We start from the raw sequence: 20593 nt of genomic DNA, 5'->3' as shown, positions 1-20593 counted from the left end.
TTTTTCCTAAATGTGGCTAAGCCATGATGGGGAAAGTGTTGGCTATTGTAGTAAAACCTTTTCCTTGACCATCTGCTGGCCCATATGCCACTTGAGTGAGAAGTGGAAGCAAGACAGCAATTAGGGTGCTGTGTAGTTTATCCTAATCTTCTAGTGTAGAGCTGGAACATACAATGTCATGAGGACTCTGAAATGAAGGCAGTAGTTTTTTCTGATTTTCCACTTAATTTCTGATACCTTTCAAAAAATCATTTTCAATTTAATAGGGTTAGGTATTTGTTTTTATAAAGAGTAACCATTCTTTATGGCAATAAGAAATTATTAAGTGCCTTCTGTATGCCTAGTATTCCACCAGGGGACTTATTTATCTTTGATTTGTTGGCTTTTTATTCTTTATTGGAAAGACCAGTTCACTTAAAGGAATTCTTTTAATACTGAGCTTTATAAATGTGCACCTCCCATGCCTTTCATATTTCTCTGTGACCATTTACTGCACAAGTATTGATTTCAAAATATCTCTCAGATTCTTTCTCAGCAATTTGAGTTTGTGCATCTGTGCCAAGAAGGGATTATATTTGTTTCCATACACATGCTTTATAGGGCTATGTTCTTTTTTCAATAATTGTTTTACTAGAGTCAGTAGGAGGCTGGTTAATAGTTTTTCATACAGTAATAGAATTTTTTGAAGCAGAGAGAATGTATTTGTGAAATTTAAACATAAGCAAACAAGGACCAAAAGATTTAGGCTTTCATATTTCCTGTAAGTACTCTGAATTTTGAAATTCAGCAATATGTTTTTGCATTGGGTGAGCTAGTAGCTGCAAAAATAAAACATACAATAAAAATATGGACTGTGGCTATAGGTAGCAGGCATGTAAATATGCCTTGGGTATACATGGTAATATGCATTAAATTAGGAGTCAGAAGACTAGGTTTTGCCACTCACCAGCGGTAGGAAGTCATTAAACCTCTGTCTGCCTCAGTTTTCTGATTTGTGGTACCTGCCTTGCCTGTCTCATTTGTAAGTATGCAATGATATTAATTATGTGAAAGGATTGAAGAATTTAGAATTGTTCAGTTGTGAAATAATATTATTATAAGAGTGTGTGTTTATAGCCAGTTCACTGTTGATTATAGTATCATTCTAATGAAACCAAGGCCAGGGTCCTAAGGTTTAAACATTTTTTTTTTTTAACGTGAGTATGGGTATGTATGTATATGTGTGTGAATTTCCTTTATGGTATAAGGCAGGTAATGAAAATTGAAGTGTATTATTCCATAAATATGGATGCCCATGGGTGGTTCATGTTTATGAGAAGAGTTGTTGTTTGTAATCCATCTTAAGAGATATTTAAGGTGCTAAGTAAACATGTTACATTAATATATTTAACCTCACTATAAAGTAGATATTTTTAGAATAGTAGTTTGAAGTTTTAGGTTTACTTCTCTTTTTTAAAGATCAAAAGATCATGAAATAATAGAACAGAGAATGACAGATTTTTGCTTTTGGTTCTCTTAAATGTTAAAAGAATCTTATAAGTTTCTTCCCTCATATTTGACCTTTGTTTTCTCGATATTTTCTGTAAATGATTAATCTTCAATTCATCTTATTCTTATTTTATGTATAGATTGCTTTTCACTCCTGGCTTGTTCTTCTGCTGGTGTGATAAACATCTAGGAGGCAGGTTATATCTGCTACTCCAGTAGGGATTGGAAGTTATACTGTTATTCCAGATATGCATTCACTGTTGTTCTCTGAGAGTGGATATACAGAATAGAGTTAACTGTTTATCAAACATGAGAAAAAAGTAAGTGCATAGGTCCCCAAGCCGCAGTGGTTGTCACGAGTGGTTCAGGCAATATATAAACAGTCACACACTCTTTCAACAGTGCTTTTCTTCTGCTGTGCAGACACAGACTTAACATGCTCAGCATCTTTAGAAAGTTTACTAAGTAGCTCACAAGCAGTGTGTAATAGAATGGGTGTGAGAGGCCAAATGTGGGCAAATAATTCAATGATTTTTTATTAATTTTTGTGTTCATACTTACATTTTTGTTCATGTAGAAAGTTGTTTTAGAAATGTCTTTTTAAAAATCATTTTCTAAAAATTAACTTATCAGGAAAACGCAGTGTCTGACAAATAGGCTTGTATTTTATGTAAAGAGACTAAATTTTCAGATGACATCATCTGATTATATTAAGTTATGAAAAAGAAAATTCAGGTTATTAAAAATCTTTCTATGATTACAGCACTTCGGTAGTGATATTAATGCTTTGAGAGAAAGACCTACTTCTGGGAGATTAGAATCTCCCGAGGTTTTTATTACCTATGCTCTCAGTTATTTTTTGCCGGAATTCTTATTAACTTCATCTATTGTTCATTTGTCTATGGCATGGTGTGCAGTAATAGTCCTTCAGCTGGTTACATTTCTCTCTTGCTATATAGAAACCAGTTGTTCTATTGCTTATACAGTGGTTTTCCCAACATTGTACCATGCATTCTCCACTATTTGGTCAAGTTCAAGTTGATTTTAATTAATTTAATGGTAAGATGCTTTTAAAAAACACTTTTATAATATGACATATATACAACTGCATTGAAGAAGTATTGACAGATAAGAAATTGCATCATAGAGTATTTTATTTTTGAATTTAAATTGAATATTGAGTCCTCTATCAGCAATAAATAAAGCTGCTAAGTTTCCTTTCTTATGTCTCCAGAGAACTCGAACTTGAATAGGGTCTGCTTGGGAACCAGCACCATGATGCATATTTGGACCATGAGAGTTCCTTACATTTTATACCATTTAAGCAAACAGATTTAGCAGGTTACACATATGATTTTTTTATCTTCATAATATAACCTCAGTGTATGCCCACAATGCTGAATAAATCCTTCTGCGCACATATTACTTTTTTGATTGAGATTAATATTGCTTTTGTTAAATCAGAGAAGAAATTCCCAAATGCCTGTGCCCTATTTTTAACCCAGCCCACAGTATCTCACCCTTTCTTTTCTTTACGGTACTTATTTCTTTTCCTTTTTCCATCCCTCACCTTTTGTTATCACTTGACCCTTACATTTTTAATTCTTGATTTAATATATTTCAGTTATATTTCTATATGCTTTTAGTGTAAGCTACCTGATTTCTTTAAAGCAGTAGAGTTATTTATTTTTTACTTTATTAAAATACTGAGTTTATTTCACATGTATATTTTTGTCTCCCCACCATCTTCTCTGTGTCTGACCACCACTACTACCATGTCCCATCATAACATTCCATACATACTTAAAACCAAGCAAAGGGTGGAGTTCCATCTTAGAAACTAAACAGGCATTTTTGGACAACACATTCTTGGCAATGGTACCTGGACAACATTAATCAAACATGGTAGGGAAAGTTCTCACTCTGCATTATAAAAAGGATGGCCCAAGGTCAACTGTTATGGAAATAAAATAAGACAGAAAATTTTAACAAACTATTTAAACTATTTTCTTAAAGAGATTTCCTCCACTGCCAGAGATTGTGAATAGCCTCTGGTCCGTCATCCAGAAGTAGTTCTTCACGTCACTGATGAACTTGGCTTCCACTTGGGAAGAGGACCGCCTTTTTTATACTTGCTTGCATTTTTGCTTTAATGTCTTCTACAGAACTAGGTCCTTTTGGTGTTTTAGGAGTTTTTTCCTGTTTTTTGAAGGATTCTTGACCTTTTGATTTTGGTGTTGATAGTTTTGAGTCTTTTCCATTCTGGTTTGATTTTTGTGTATTTTTGGCTGGAATGTCTCATGCACATTTCTTTACTGGAGCTTTTTCTTCAGTTTCTTCATCATCAAAATCATCATCGTTGTCGTTGTCATCGTCATCCTCATTGGCAGCAAGTTTTACCTTTTTCTGTGGAAGCTTGCTACCACTCCCAGGGGCAGATCGCTTTCCAGACATATTTAAGAGTTTTGCATCCTCTTTCTCTACATCCTTGGATCCTGCATCTTCCTCCACAGTAACTAAGTGTTGTCCACTAATATGCACAGGCCCTGAGCCACACTTCAACTGTAAGACCACAGGTGGCGTTACCTCAGAGCTCCCAAGGGAAACCATAGGCTGTACGGACATTTTCAGAGTTGCCAGTGTTACTTTAATTGGACTGCCCTCATACTTCAACACTGTGCAATGCATCCTTTGCAGCAGCCCCTAAACTGACTGTTCTTAAAGATAACTGGTGCTCATTTTCATCATTATCCACCTTAAGGTGATAATCTTTGTCAGCCTTTAGTTCACAACCAAAAAGATAGTTCTGGGGCCTCAGGGGGATCATGTCCATGTCCATCGAATCTTCCATGGAGTGGTGGCATGCACTTAGGTGGGAGAGAAGGGGGACCAAGAGAAATGACTACTGCTCCGCAGAAGAGCTGTGCAGGAAGGAATCACACCCTAAGCAGTAGAGTTATAATTAAAAAAAAAAAAAATTATGTTGCTTCTTATCTAAGGAGCATCCTAATACATGTCCTAAGCAAATCCCAGTCTGATTAGGATGGTAAATTTTCTTCAGAATTTTAGGCTTTTCTCCCCAGATTCTTTTACTCTAAGCATTGTGAATATGGTCTTTAAATATCTAAATTTATGCAATATATTTTTCTTAAACTATATTTGATTGATCATGTTCTCTTTTGAGATTGACCTTGTTCTCTTTTGAGGCAGAAAAATCTTGAATCTTAAGAATGGAGGCAAGAAAGCTTTAAATTATTTATATTCCTCAGGTTGTCCCCTAATGGTTCTGCCTCTTTAGGCTTTAAAAGCAAATATTTAAATGGTTGTTATGATATTTATAAAATTAGGCTCAAATATTATTTCCCTTGAGGGTCAAAACACTGGTTTTATGCTACCCTAGTGAGTTTTTAATAATTTCAAGGTAATATAATATTGAGAAGACCTCATGGGAAAACTTAATTTGTGGTCATTTTAAATATAAATGTATGCCATCTGGTGTGCACATGTGCTCTGTGTGTGTGTGTGTGTGTGTGTGTGTGTGTGTGTGTTGCATGCATACTTCTGAGGGAAGGGCTAGTGGAAGTGCTCGTGAAAAAAAGCTGGTTGCATTCATTGCTTAATGCTTAGTAAAATTTTGCATTTTTATACTGATTTCTCAGAGGTGAAAATGGACCAATGAAATATAAACACAGAGAACTTTTTTTTTTTTGCTTTCTGAGCAGCCAGAACTATTCAGTATAGCCTAATTATAAGATAAAATCACTGTGTATGTATACTACGATTATGTGTCTCAAGCTTCATGTTTCTGTTTCAAGAATCTTTCCAAATACAGGGGAAAAAAATGTAGGTGATGTGATACCACTGGTGAACCAGAAGTTAGGGAGATAATGATAGGAAACCTTAGACCTTGTTATTTAGACATACTGGAAAATGTGTAGGTTTGGAGAATCATCTTTTCTAGTGCTATCTGTCCTTTAGATCACATTCTCTACCTCTGTACATTCACTTCCAGTGCTATCAATTTTTCTGGAAATGACCACCCCAGGCATTAGTCCTTAAGAGTATTGGTCTAAACTGTTGTTATTGTGGGCTCCTCTTCTGGCCTCCCTCTTCTTTCAAACAACTGTGTTTCTGGATTTTATACTCCTACCAGTTATTCTGGACTTTTGTCCCTGCCACGATCATCTGTAGTAGCTGCAGAAGCAAAGAGTTTTGTTCTTAAATTGCCCTTTATCTCCTTGCCAATCTGTCTGTTTGCTGCACTTCCAGAATCCCAGGTTTGAAGGTTGCCTTGATTTCTCAACTTAGTTGTTGGGTCTCCTCAGGGGAGAACTACCACTAAGAAAGAAAGAGAACTTGTTTTCTTTTGTAGGAAAGGATTCTTAGAATTGGGTTTTTTCTTTCAAATACTAATCCATAATATGTGCCAAAATACAGTGACTCAGTTTTAGCAGTTTCATGTATTAAACCCTGTGTTAATTTTTGAAATAAACCCTCAGTGTATTCATATGTAAAGGACAAAACGACTTATGAATATATGTCATCATCGGGTATATATGTCTTATTACAAATCATTTAAAAAATCTATGTGCATCTCTTTTATGAACCCAAATTAACTTAGGTGCTTTAAAAATCTAATATAGAAAGTTAAAATAACAATAATACCACCAACAAGAGACCAGACAACAGAAGAGTAGAACCACTGGATCTGATAGAAATATGGAAATACTAGTGTGCCAGTGTAGTCAGTGACACTTCTTCATGAATGAATTTTGTTATGGGTTGAATTGTGTCCTTCCAAAAGATGTTGAAGTCCTAACCCTTAGTATCTGTAAATTAGACCTTATTTGGAAAGATCTCTGCAAATGGTCAAGTTAAGATGAGATCATTAAGGTGAACCCTAATCTGATATGACCCTGTCCTTCTAATATGGAGAAATTTGAACGTGGAGATTGAGACACAGGGAGAATGCCATGTGAAGACTGGAGTTATGCTGTCACAAGCCAAAGAACACCAGAGATTGACATTGCCAGCAAACCACCAGGGAGACAGAAGCATGTAACAGATTCTCCCTCACAACCCTCAGAAGAAAGCAACTCTGAAGACACCTTGATTTTGGACTTCTAGCCTCCATTCTGTGAGACAAAAATTTCTGTTGTTTAAGCCACCTTGTTTGTAATACTTTGTTATAGTAGCTCTAGCAAGTTAATATTTATTTAATTCAGTAACAGATGATCTCATATCTATTTAAGAAGCCATTGAAACTTTACTGTTAGTGTCAATTATAAAGGCTGGATTATTTACTCATGACAAATTATTTCCTATAAAAAGAATGTAGGGAAAGGCTGGCATCTAATTTACAACCTTGCTTAAAAGGTATGCAAGTAGATCTTTAAGATTACCCTTAGATCTGTTTTTCAAATTAAGGAAGTCCTTGTTCAGTAAAGTCTATATAACAATATTGGATGTGCTTCAATGACAAGGGTAAAAAAGCAAAATAAATTTAGCGTAGGTCAGTAAATGTGTACATTTGCCCAAAAGGAAATGTAAACTGGCTTAGCAGCAAGATACCTTTCTTTTTAAATGATGTGCTGGTTTAAAATGCACTGACCTACTCTCAACTTGTAAGATTGGCTAACATCCAAACCTCTTGTTTATAGATGCTGCTAGATGGTTTGCTTAGCAACATACTTAATGGGACCACAGGGAATTTGGTTTTCCAGCTAAATGAGTTTAGAATGCTCAGATATAAAAGCAAAGGTTCAGGTTTTTTAAAAAAAGAACCTAAGCCCACAAATAAAAATCAATCACAGATAGATTATTTTTGCAAATAATTTTCACAACTTTTTTGGTAAATCTAGATTTATAAATAATTTTAACATTCAAAATTAAGTTCATTTTTACAGAAAATATATCCAACAGAATATTAGTTTTCAAATTTCATCATAAAGGTATACACATCCAGTGTTCCTTAAATATACCTAAATAAAATTATTGAGAATGAAAAGTATTTTTATGCAAAGAATTTACTGTTTTAATGAAGTGAGTAGAAATTTATCTTCTTTCCAGTGTAACGACAGCATGAACAACACAACAACACCTAGGTTAGTAGGCAGAGATCTGCAGAAAAAAAAGCAGAGGTGAGGTGGTTGATGGAAAAGATATTCCAATTCATCAACAGATTCTTACTGCAAGTACCCCATAACTCAGAAGCCACATCTTGGGTGTTAGGTCAGATCGCTATAGCCTACATACCTTTCTCTCTGTCAGTATTATTTTACTGGGGATTCTGAGTGGAGTAATACAGAACCCATAGGCTCTTATATTTTTCTCAGAATCAGTTCTTTTGTAGGCCAGTTCTTTTGTTCAACTTAGAAAGATATTAGAGGACAAGCCTAATACTTGATTCTCCCTGTATTATATCCTGGGTAAGATACTTAGTCATTGGGAAGTGTGCTTCTCAGTACACCTGAGGTGGGACAAACTGCATCAACCCTTTTGTTTTGGGGAGTTTGTAGTAATGTGATTCTCATTGGTGACCTGATGCTATTTGGGTTGAAGCTGAGGTGCTCTAAAGTTAGGGTGTCCATATAATTTTTAGCTTGAATAAATAAGTAGGCTGAAAAATCAGGTAAACTAGCAAGGTCCAAGGCAAAAATGAAATAAATGGTCATTTTTGATAGAGCAGACCAAAAAAAAAAATCTATAGAAAGTGGAAAAAAATACGATTTGTGGTTCATGAGTGAAGTCAAGAAGGTAATCAACAAGGAAAGTCTGAAACAGTAATGATGATAATCAGTTAGATGAGAGTGAGTCAGGAGTAGCTAAAATTCCACATTATTGGGCATACACAGAGGAAAGAGCTGAAGGCCAGCTGTGAAGAGGGCAGGTGTGTTCCCTGATGTAGTCAGATCAAGCCCCTCACGTGGGGAAATAGTAAAGTGGTGAATAAGTTAGAGATCATACTGAATGGTAAATTGTTATCATGACTTCACATGGGCCTGTGATAGTGTTTGGTCTTTCCATGGTGTAGTGGATTGAACGGTAGTCCCCAAAAGTTGTGCACATGTCTGAGAACCTGGGAATATCATCTTACTTGGGAGAGGAGTCTTTGCAGATGTAATTTAAAGGATCTCAAGATGATATCATTCCTGGGTTATACTAGTGGACCCTAAATCAAATGACAAGTATCTTTATAAAAGACACCCAGACAGAAGAGGCAAAGGCAATGTGAAGATAGAGACAGAGGTTGAGTGGTGCAGCCACAAGCCAAGGAATGCCTGGAGTTAGAAGAGACGAGGAAGAATTCTTTCCTAGAGCCTTTGGAAGAAATGTGGCCCTGCCAACACCTTGATTTCAGACTTTTGTCCTCCACAGTGTGAGAAAGTAAATTTCTGTTGTAAGCTACCATGTTTGTGGTACTTTGTTATAGCAGCCCTAGGAACCTAATGCACATGGGATATAAATAAACCAACTCAAATGTTCTGTAATCTGCACCGTCTCAGGATTCTGGAGACCACTTCTGGGAAGGAATCTGATATCCTAGGCAGCTCTTGATTGTTAAAGGTATCTTGTGTTGCTGGTTTTTTATAATTTAATAGGATGGGAGATAGTGTAATATCATAAAGTTTATTTTCGAGTAGGCCAGGGTGGGAGGAATCATAGTTTCTTAGTAAAATGATTATACTTCCTGATAAGAATTTCATGGATAGTTTAAGGACTAGGTTTTGATTCTCTAGAATTGAAACCTATGTGGAGACTACATTTCCCATTTATGGAACTTCCTGGTTTAGATTCAGGCTTTGCCACTAATTAGCTAGGCAAGTTACCTGTATAAGATTCAGTTTCTTAATCTATAAAATAGAGATAATTTCTCCATTATTATTAACCTCACTCATGGGGTTTAAATGAGGTAATAAAAAAATACTAATTGCTATTTTTCTTGTCATTTTAAAATTATGTTGAGACTAAATATTTTAGAAATGATATAATAATACATCCTAGCTGGGTTCTCAAGCTCTCTATGAGGATGAATATGTTACTGTCTTATGAGAAAAATTTTATTTTGTACCTCTGCTGATTGGCTGCAAGCAATCATTTTTATAATGATGATGATGTATATTGAGAACCTAATACAGTTCTGGCAACTTGTCAGGGACTTCGCATTTGAATGCTAGGAGGTAGAACTACTTGTCAGCCTTCCTCCTAAGTGTCAAGGAGACTACTCAGGAATTTGAGATCTCTTGGTGCTGAGAAAGTGTTTCCCCGCCTTAAGTCAAGGACTCATCACAAGTCTAATAGCCTTATGCTGATTCTTCCTTGTTGTCAATTGAAATAACTAAATCAAAATTAGAAAAATTGAAATTTTAATAAAATAAGTAAATAAAAGGCACTAATAAAATTAGTAAGATAGTAAAATAACTTAAATACATTAAAAGATAAAAAGCTGCTGTGGAAAATCTTATGGCATTTTCTCAAAAAATTAAAAATAAGATTAACGTATGATCTGGCAGTTCCACTTTGGGGTATATATCCAAAAGAATTGAAAGCAGGGTCTTGAAGTGATATTTATATACCCACATTTATAGCAACATTATTCACTATAACCCAAATGCGGAAGCAACCAAAGTATCTATTGACTGATGAATGATTAAGCAAAATGTATTATATACATACAAAGGAATATCATACAGCCTTATAAAAGAGGGAAATTTGGACATATGCCACAATATAGATGACCCTCGAAGACACCATGCTAAGTGAAATAAGCCAATCACAAAAAGACGGGTACAGTATGATTACACTTGTATGTGGTACCTAGAGTATTCAAAATCTTAGATACAGAAAGTAGAAGGTGGTTGCCAGGAGCAGGGGGTAGAGAGGAATGAGAGATTATTGTTTAATGGGTGCAGAGTTTCAGTTTTGTAATATAGAAATGGTGATGGTAACACAACAATATGAATGTACTTGATACAATACAAATGTTCAATATGAACGTACTTGATACCACTATGCACTTAAAATTCATTAAAATGGCAAATATGTGTATTTTGCCATAATAAGAAATAATGGAGGAAAAAACAGGCTACAAACTACACAAAAAAATAAAGTAAATAACTTAGTAAAAAAAAAATTAGTTTACAAACAAAACAAAGAAAAAGTAATTCCCTTTCCAAGCTGTTTATTTGAATTAAGGCACTTAGAAACTGAACAGACGCTAGTTTGTGAGCTCTGCCAGACTCCTGTTCTCAATTATGTTCTTCCTTTGCTTTCAGACCCATCCCAGTAGAGTTCATAGATTTACGTTGTGTGAGTCAGTTTTCTGGGCCTCAGCATTAGGTCACTGTGTACTGTTGTATCATTACCCTGTTTTTGATAACTGGGCTTCTCTTGGCCTTGTTGCAGGATGTCCTCAACCTTTCATCCCATTCCTGTTAACTCTCCATCTGGTCTCAATCTCTGAGCCCATGATGACTTCCCTAGTGACCCAGAGCTTCCTCACAACATGACCTGTGAATGGGGCCCATCCACTTAGTGACAGGCCTCCCTGTGGTTCTTACTTGTCTTCCTAGCTGGCCTTTGTATCACCTTTAGCTTTCCCTCTGCCTAGTTATCAGTACTCCCTGTTACTACATCTGAGGCAGGTCTTCCTCCTTCCTTTCCTCTCTTCCCTCCTGCCATACAGTTGTCTGTTTCTAATAGTTGCTGCCACACTATGCCTTTACCAGTTGTCAGTTTCTAATGCTCTAAATGTTATGCTCAGTTTTCCGCCAGTACTTTCTTTTTATAGCTATTTCAGATCTTTTGTCCTATAGCCTGTCCCATGGTAGCTGGAGCTACTTTCTGGCCTCTTCCTCATCCATTCTACTCTTTTCACTTGTAGTTAAGGCAACCACAGCGTACTCTCTTCTGAGATATGGCAAAGCTGAGACAAAGAATATTCTCAGTAAGTGATAGCAGACTATTGAATTATGGACTGAGTTCTCTTATAGAATGCTTCTGTGTAGAGCCACTGCTTCCACTATTAGGTTGGGACATCATCAGCTGAGTGCCAAGTCCAGTTGGCTGCATGGCACACAAAACCTATGCAAAATATGTTAAGCCCTTACCCTATTCTACCCCCATCCAAAGCTCATGAAAACTCTACCAGCTAAGTGTCCTATTGTCACCAACCTACACAGCCACTTAGGGTTTAGTTTAATGTTCTAGGACAAGGCAAGGCTCTAGACATGACAAAATTGAGACTAAATTCTGGAATATTTAGAGTTAGAGAGTTGCCAACCCTTTCTACAGTGTCAAAGACAGATCAGACAATAGTTAAAGCATCGAGAATAGGTTTTATTCGGTTACAAACTGTTGCAATGGGGAACTGGGTTCAGTGTGAATTGAACTCAATTTCATTGGAATAAAAGGTGGATGCCATTTAGAGCCTTGGTGTGCTAAGGGAAAGGCATTGAGAGATGTTTATGGGAACTGGTCTATGTGACTAGGCTACCTGGGTTTGTCATTCTCACTTAACCAGAAAAGAAACAAACTTTGGGTATCTTTATGACAGGAGGCAGTGGTTTAAGTTAGAGCAAGGTGCCCAGTGGAAGTTAGGCCCTTCCTATCCCACAGGGACTGGGATTGAGCATGAGAGTTGTCCCCCTGAATGCTTGCATTTAAGAGAGACAGCTTTCAGGTCCTTGAAATAGTTTGTGGTGATGGATTTACGTCCCAAAGGGCAGAGACCAGATTTATAATTGCAGGTTTTCTAAAGTAACTGCTCCAAGGTAGGGGAGGGGATCAGAGCCTATCTGCTTATCATCAGATTTTGGGCTGGAAGAAACAGTAATTTCTGGCAGCATTGAGCTTTTCCAAATAAGCACTTTAAAGGAGGGCTGGAGTCATCCTAAAAGTGTGGCCTTGAGCTGTTAGAAACTGTGCTAGTGTTCAAGTCTCTCAGTGTTTACATGTGGTGGGGTGTGTGTGGAGAGCACCACTCTGCCGACACCTTGGTTTTTGGACTTCCAGCCTCCAGAACTGTGAGAGAATAAATTGCTGCTGTTGGAAGCCACCCAATTTGTGGTACTTTGTCACGGTAGCCCTAGGAAACTAATACGAAATGCAGTTGGTGGGAGTGGCCAGGAAGAGGGAGGTGTGTGTGTGTGTGTGTGTGTGTGTGTGTGTGTGTGTGTGTGTGTGTGTGTGTGGAGAGAGCAAAGAATTTATGCTGACAGTGTTGTTTTTAGAGGCAAAGGTTGAGGGCTTTGAGAGCTCAAAGGAGCCTCATTAGAGTTTGGTCAAGAGGTAGCCTTTGGCAAGAGCATCCTTCCTAGCTGAGATTTTTACCTAGCATTGGGGCTTGAAGAGCACACGCAACAGGTAAGTAAGAGAACTGACAGATCAAGATCAAGAATCTCCCATTATCCACAAACATGACTTCTGTACAGATAAAATCCTTTTAAAATCAGATAATAGATGAATCTGCATGGAGGATGTGCCATCCCTTATCTGAGTAGGTGATAACACTTGGTGACTGTAATATATATTTTTACAAACTTCAGTATATTTGTGTTATACTTATAGACAGTTTTACGTGTGACATTTTTCCTCTTTAGTCATGCCAGACTTCTTTATGTCGTATTACTCTGAGTGCATGTTTTCTTGAGGTCATTGCTTCTTGAGATAACTTCAGGGAAAAATTCCAATACAATTCTAATCAAAATTTCAGAGCTTATTCAATTTCTTTAAATTTGTATTACATTTCGTCAGACCTTGCACACTTGTAAAACTTCCTGGAAACATGATGTGTATGCATTTAGGGAGATGTGTAAAATATAATATTTAACAAAATGTTAGTAAGCAATTTGTTTATTGATATATGTAAAACTACTGGTATGGCCTCACTTTTGGTTTCCAATCATTGATTTTATGATTTTGACATAAACTATTTTAGTGTACTAATCAGAGCATCTAAACATGCTTTGGACTAGTTAGATATTTAACAGTTTTTTTTTTAACACAAGTGGTAACTCACAAATTCACACGTGCTCATATATTGTGGAGATTCAGCCTCAGAGGTTTATTTAGAACAATATCCTAATATAAAATTTAAAAAAAAATGTTGGGTCCTTTACTTGAAGTAGAGACATTTAATTTTGTCAAGTTGTCTTAAACCTGTCAATAAAAAGTATTTGTAAATAAAATTAATGAATTGCTTCTTTGCTATTAAAACAATAAACATTTTATCCATTAGGATGAAAACAAACTTTGTAGACAGTGACTAGCCTGAAGTCTTTGTGCCACTGTTTCAAGAAAATTGATATTTAATTTTGTTTATCCATACAGTGCACTTGTTTAGAATACAAATTACTCAGATCCTTGAATTCTTGAGGAATATGTTTTGAGGCACTTGTGAAAATTGAATATATCATCATAAGTTGTCTTACAATTCATCATTAATAATTATTTCCTGAAGACTCTTCATGGGTACCTTTTTCTTTTGCTGATTTACTAAGAGTTTTTTTTTTTTTTAACCATAACTGGGTATTGGATTTTATCAAATCCTTTTCTTTCCTGCATTTATAGAGATGATTACAATTTTCTCTTTTAGCCTGTTAATATGGCAAATGACATTTATATATCTTTTAATTGTAATCTCCCTTGCATTCTTAAAAGCCGAATTTAGCGAAATAGTAGAAATGTTTTACTAGATTTGATTTTTTGTTTGTTTTTGTTTTCATTTTTTTCTGGTTTTTGGTGGCTGGCTGGTGTGGGATCTGAACCTTTGATGTTGGTGTTATCAGCACTGCCCTCTGGATTTGATTTTTTAACATTCTGTTGAGGATATCCATATATATGCACATGAGCGAGAGGGAATATTATTTTCTGTACTCTTGTCATTTTCTTTTTCTGTTGTCAAGGTTATATAGAGTTGGGAAATAAATTACTCTTACCTTCCACCCCTTTTTTCCCATTCTCTGGAAAAGTATAAGATTGAAATTCTTTGTTTACTGAAAGTCTGATAAAACTTACATTGAAAAATCTCTTAGTCTATATACTCATAAAAAGATGTTAAGCTAATAATTCCATTTCTTTAAAAGTTATAGGTTTATTTGGATTTTATTCTTTCTTGGGATTGACAATATTTATAAGAATATTTCTATTTAATAAAAGTTAAAATTTATTGGCATAAAATTATTCATGGAATTCTCTTAATATCTTTTAATTGTGTTGTATCTCTGGTTATTTTCTCTTTTTTATTCCTAATATTTATTTGCTTCCCATTTTGTTGCTTTGCCCCCCACGGGTTTGTCACCCCACTTTCCCTGGGGAACGGAGTCGCAAAGGATTACTCAAAGCCCATCTCTTCTGAGCAGTGAGAAGCCCCGAAGTGGTGAATCTACCCCGGAACCCTCAAGCAAGAGGCATCCTTCCTCGGGAAATTAACCCCAAATTGGGGTTCTCTTCCTGCATTTATTCTCCAGCTCAGGAAGTTACAGGAGGAGACATAGGTGGGGTTAAAGTTTTAACAAGTTTAACAATAGAAGCTGGTAACATTTAGTAAAGACAAGTCAGATGACATTCCATTAAGGCAATTAAGTGGTCCACTAACAAAAGCTTGATCTTAGCAAACATTCCTTCTTAAAACAATTTCCCAGTATCTTTACACATCAGTCAGTAACTAGTCTGTCCTTGAGCCAGCAACCTTGCTGTGTTACAAATTTTTATCTTACACCAGAGACTTTATAGCCTGAGGAAAATTATTTGTCCTTTGCAAGGTCAATATTTGAAACTGCAAGGCTTGGGAAAACCAAGCCCTGTGAAGTACATTTGCTTTATAAATCCTCTACACTTCCCCCCTTTTTCTTTTAATTTTTCAAACACACCAGAAGTTTATCTGAAATCTTAGTTTCTCAGAGAATTAGCTTTGGGCTTTGTGACTCCCCATTTAATCTTTATTTTCTGTTTCTTTAATTTTTGTTCACATCTTTATTTCCTTTCTTCAACTATCTTTATTTTTATTTCTTATTGTGTAACTCCCTAAGTCGTATATTTTTAGGTCATAAATTTGTGGGTTTTCTATCTTAATAAAAATTTAAGTCTTTAAATTTCAACAGGGAGTACCCAAGATATACTGTGTGTGATAATTAGTAAAGAGTCAGTTGGATCATAGACACTCATTAGTTTACTCACTTATAAGCAAAGTGACTTTCTCACCATCCTAACCTTAAAACACATATGATTTAAATTTGAAAGTGAGATGTGGATTGCAGTGGATTACTTTAATATGTATAAATCCAGAAAAAATACAGCTGAAGGATTTGTTAGTGGGATTTATCATTTTTCCTATATACAGCAATTATATTGAGCATTTTGCTTATAGCTTTTTAAAATTTTCAAACAACTTTATAATAATATAAACACAATTATGGCAGATTTATTGAATGAATGTAAGTGAAATTTGCTTTTAATATGCCATTGTATTTGTTTGGAGATATTTAGTACTGATTTATTCCAGTTGTTCATATCTATGAGGTGAGGAAGAGCTTAGCATCATATCATCCTTAGTTTTAGCCAGAATTAGAATTTACAAACTGAGCACTAAAATACCCTTTACAATTCATATTATTCAATAAATAAATGAAGAACCAAAGGTCTAAAGCTGCACTGTGTGATATGGTACCACTGTCTATGGAGCACTTGAAATATGGTTAGCATGAATTGAGATGTGTTCTAAGTGTAAAATACACATTGGGTTTTGAAGAATTAGTAATAAAAACATGTAAAACAATTAAGAATTTTTCTATTGATTACATCTTGAGGTGATAATATTTTGGGTAGTTTGGATGAAATAAAACACACTATCAAATTTTCAGCTGTTTCTTTTTACTTTTTTAAGGTAGCTATGAGACAACTTAATACATACATGGCTCACCTTATTTCCATCAGACGGTGCTGGTCTAAGAGTTTATTTCTTCATGTAAGCCTTCATGGTAAATTGGTGAAAAATTTAGAAACAAAACCCAGGTTTACTAATTTCCTGTGGAAGGCCCTGTGCCTAATTCAAAATAGTTTGTTTTCTTTTCTTCCCTTTTGTTTAGTGAGTTTATATTCATTTTTGCTGGCTGAGTGTTCTCTTAATTTGGAGAAGTTAAAAAAAAAGTCACGGGAAAGGCTGTTGTTTCTTCAAGTAAAACACATGAACCAGACTAAAAGTTTTAAGTTATCAACATCATGAGCACCAACCCGAACAGAAAATACCCTTTCTTAATAGAATGCTGCTAGAAACATTTCAAATTTCAAAACACTCATAATTTTACATGACCTAGTTTAGAATTTCTAAAGGTACATTGTGACATTTGGTGGAATAAATAGCTAGCTAAGTATTAAGCTTATACTCATTAAAGATGAGAAGAATCTCCATTTAATTTTTGTCATTCTTATTTCATTGATAGTTTAAATTTAGGTGGACGCACATAGCATCTACTGAAGGAAGGTTAGACCAGTCCCTAATTTTCAATTAGATTTCGTGTTATCCGTTTGCTGAATAATTTGTCATAGAGGCTTAGAGTTTATCCCACAGAACAACTTTTTTCTTCCATTTGATAATTCAAGAAAACTGGAATAAAGAACCCCATTTATCATGTACATTATTCAATGTAATACATATGTGTGGATCTTTGAGAAAATGTGTACACAGTATAGCTTCTTACCTGTTTAGAAACAATATCATAGAGAGTTGTATGGCACTTTTGAATAGGGCAGTGTCCTAAAATAACTGAAAGCTATGTGATTTGAAAAATTAGTATTTTGAATGGAAGTTAAATTTGCATTTCATAACAGTTTTTCATTCTAAAATTACTCTTAGCAATTGTGAAAGCACATAATTACCTCCCAGTTTAATTGCCACTACTTTCTGTATGAAGTGAACAGTGTTTAGTCGCAAGTGCTATAATGAATTATACGATTAAAAAATATCACTCTTATGAATCATGTATTGACTGTCACTAGTGTTGGGTTTATTTTGTATGCAGTGTTGTTTGGAGATTGTGTGTGTGTGTGTGTGTGTCTGTCTTTCTATCTATATCTATGTACCTGTGTCTGCCTATAATCAGAATGCTTTGAAGAGTTGAAAATACTGGAATAAATTTTCCTTGACATGTAAAAAAATACAGTAATCTTATTTTATAATTTTCTGATGCTATGCCAAAAGGTAGTTCCGTTTTCCGAATAGTAAAAAGCTATAATAAAATATTCATCTTGTAAATAGAGTGTGGGATCAGAGAGCACTATATGCTATAAAACTAATAAAAATTCTGACAAGTAGTACTGACAGTAATATCTTTTAATGATGTCATCATTGAGGCTAGATTTGTCCTGTTTATGCTTCTATATAGAATAAGTTAATATAATGTGTAATAACCAACAATATCCAGAAGACATGTTTACTATTTAATTATGTTTTTCTTTTTTTATGGGTTCTTACAATCCTATAACATGATGCTGTTTTAAAACTGGGAAGTAGAGTTCCATTACTCTGAAAACGTTTACCTCCTCCCCATTTGTGAAGCATGTTCTGCCATGCAAGAAAAGTCAATTTTTGTTAACAGGTGCTTAAGGTTATTCGTAATAGAGTTTAAAACAATTTTCTCCAGGATATAGTTCTAGAAAATGATAGTCATTCAGCAGAATTCGGTGATACAGGTGCTTTTGACTAATTGTTCCAAATCACAGTTTTCTGTAACCACAGTCTACTCCTCCCAACAGAGCAGAGAAGATATGGCAGATTGTGATCTGTCCATTCCTAATTATTTCTAGGAATAGCAATGAGTGGTTCTTATCAATAAGTTTTAGTATTTAAAACCCTGTAGACATTAAAATGTACTGTAGGATCATTTTGAATTTAGAAGTGTAGATAGAGGATAAAATTCTTATCATATAAATGCTTTTAGTGATGCACGAAGGTCAGGAAATATTTCTTTACTTATAATGAAAAAGAAATGGTTTTACATCCTTCTTGGTACATTGTTACATATGCAATTATAAAATGTTAAATTATTTGTGCATTTGAGCTTTAAAAAATATTTTTATTGCTATTGGGTTGAACTAGTATAGCACAATAAGTTTAATATTTTGTTCCATAGTATATCTGAGATCCATGATATCAAACCCTTTCAAGGGCAAGAAAACATTTTTGTTATTAGAATATCCTAAATGTGCAAAATATTTGATATCATGATTTTGTCTTATAAAATTAAAACCATAATGTTTGATTTTAAGTCTTCTCTTTTTGTTGCTTCGCCACCCATGGATTTGTCACCCCACACCCCCCTGGGTGATGGAGACACAAAGGATTACTCAAAGCCCTTCTCTTCTTTTTTTTTTTTTTTGTCTTTTGTCTTTTTTCCGTGACCGGCAACGGATCGCAACCCTCAGTGTTGCCCCCGTACCGGACCGGGGACCGGCAACAGGATTGCAAGCCTCGGTGTTGCTCCCGCGCCTCGCTCAGCCAGTGAGCGGGAGCCGGTCTGTATGTGGGATCCGAACCCTCGGACGGGAGTGCCGCCGCGCTTCCCAAGCGGCGCACTATCCAGTACGCCACCGGGCCGGCCCTTAAAGCCCTTCTCTTCTGAGCATTGAGAAGCCCCAAAGTGATTAACTTCCCTGGGACCCTCCAGCAAGAGGCAGCCCTTCCTTGGGAAATTAACACCAAATTGGGGTTCTCTTCCTGCATTTATTTTTCAGATGAGGAAGTTACAGGAAGAGAACATAGGTGGGATTATAGTTTAACAATACAGGCTGGGAACTTTCAGTGAAACAAGCCAGATGACATTCCAGTAGACAATTAAGCGATCTTATAGCAATTTCTCAGTATCTTTACATAACAATCAGTAACTAGTCTGTCCTTGAGCCAGCAACCTTGCTGTGCCACAAATCTTTATTTTACATCAGAGACTTATAGCCTGAGGAAAATTTCCAGTACTCTGTAAGGTCAATATTTGAAACTGCAAGGCTTTGGAAAACCAGGCCCTGTGAAGTACGTATGCTTTATACTATATTCCACATCTTTTTAACCTGAAATATCCTTTAACTGGGAGACTAAATTGGTGCAATTTTTCTAGATAGGAGTTTAGCAATATTCATGAAGAGTAATATTGATTTCTAGAAATTTATTTTATGCAAATAATCAAAGATGTTTGCAAAAAATACTATTTAAGAATGTTTATACTGCTTTGTTTCTAGTCTCAAAATGTTGGAAACAATATAATTTTCATAATTGTATAATTTCACATAATTTTAAAAATAATAGGGCATCTAATGTAATTGCTGTGTAGCTATGTAATATAAGTCTACTTAAAAAAGTTTATGGAAAAATGGAATTAAAAGGTAATAGAAATCTTTTTGTGAACTTTTTGAAGACCCCCTGTATTGTCCTTTTGAAAAATGTCTGATATTTTAAAAATGGTTTATTATAATGTTTAAAATATAAAATAAAATGATAATCATACGTATATCCTGTATGGTATAAATTTTATATGAGAAAAATTGCACCAAAAATATCTTAATTATTCAACCTTAATACTGGATATGTTATATTTAGGTGATAGGAGTATGCTTAATATTTTTCATGTGTGGACTTTGAAGTATTTTCCAAATTTTATATAGAATGAATATGAATTACTTCTATAATCAGAATAAATCACTGTCAATATTATTTCAAAAACCAAAGCTCTAGTAGGGTATGCTGCCTCTGCATTTCAGCATCAGTCACCAGGCAACTCGGTGGCCTTAGCCCTTGATGGTGAAAGTATGACTCCAGTTCATATTATTGCAAATTTCTTAAAGGTTAGGATCTTGTATTGTATGCCTCTGCTTCCTCTTTATTTTTCATAAAATACATTTATGCCCTTTGTCTCTTTAGGAGTTATCAATGATCTCTCTACCTTATGTCATGTCCTGGGAGAATATAAAGATAACTAAGGTAGAAACCTCAGGCTACAGACTTTTCTTTTTTTCGTGAAAACAAAATAAACAGTGTACTGCCAGTTTATCTGTTTGTTTTCCAGATATTAATTATAGCTATACCACAGAACATTGTTACCATCTTACTTTGTCTTCT

The 20593-nt window shown here is 35.2% G+C and overlaps 1 protein-coding gene and 1 pseudogene across 1 annotated transcript in view; one reads left to right on the top strand and one right to left on the bottom strand.

The window, feature by feature from the left end:
• Positions 1-20593, top strand: part of IMMP2L (IMP2 inner mitochondrial membrane peptidase-like (S. cerevisiae)) — a gene marked incomplete at its 3' end in the record, with an annotated part of 606103 nt that overhangs the window by 390138 nt on the left and 195372 nt on the right. The window lies entirely within an intron of this gene.
• Positions 3499-4339, bottom strand: LOC103588002 (annotated as a pseudogene).

The sequence above is a fragment of the Galeopterus variegatus genome, unplaced genomic scaffold, assembly GCF_000696425.1.
Source record: "Galeopterus variegatus unplaced genomic scaffold, G_variegatus-3.0.2 Scaffold27, whole genome shotgun sequence".
NCBI classification, from domain to species: Eukaryota; Metazoa; Chordata; class Mammalia; order Dermoptera; family Cynocephalidae; genus Galeopterus; species Galeopterus variegatus.
The sequence above is the reverse complement of the archived record's forward strand: the minus strand, read 5'-3'. Positions and strand labels throughout refer to the sequence as shown.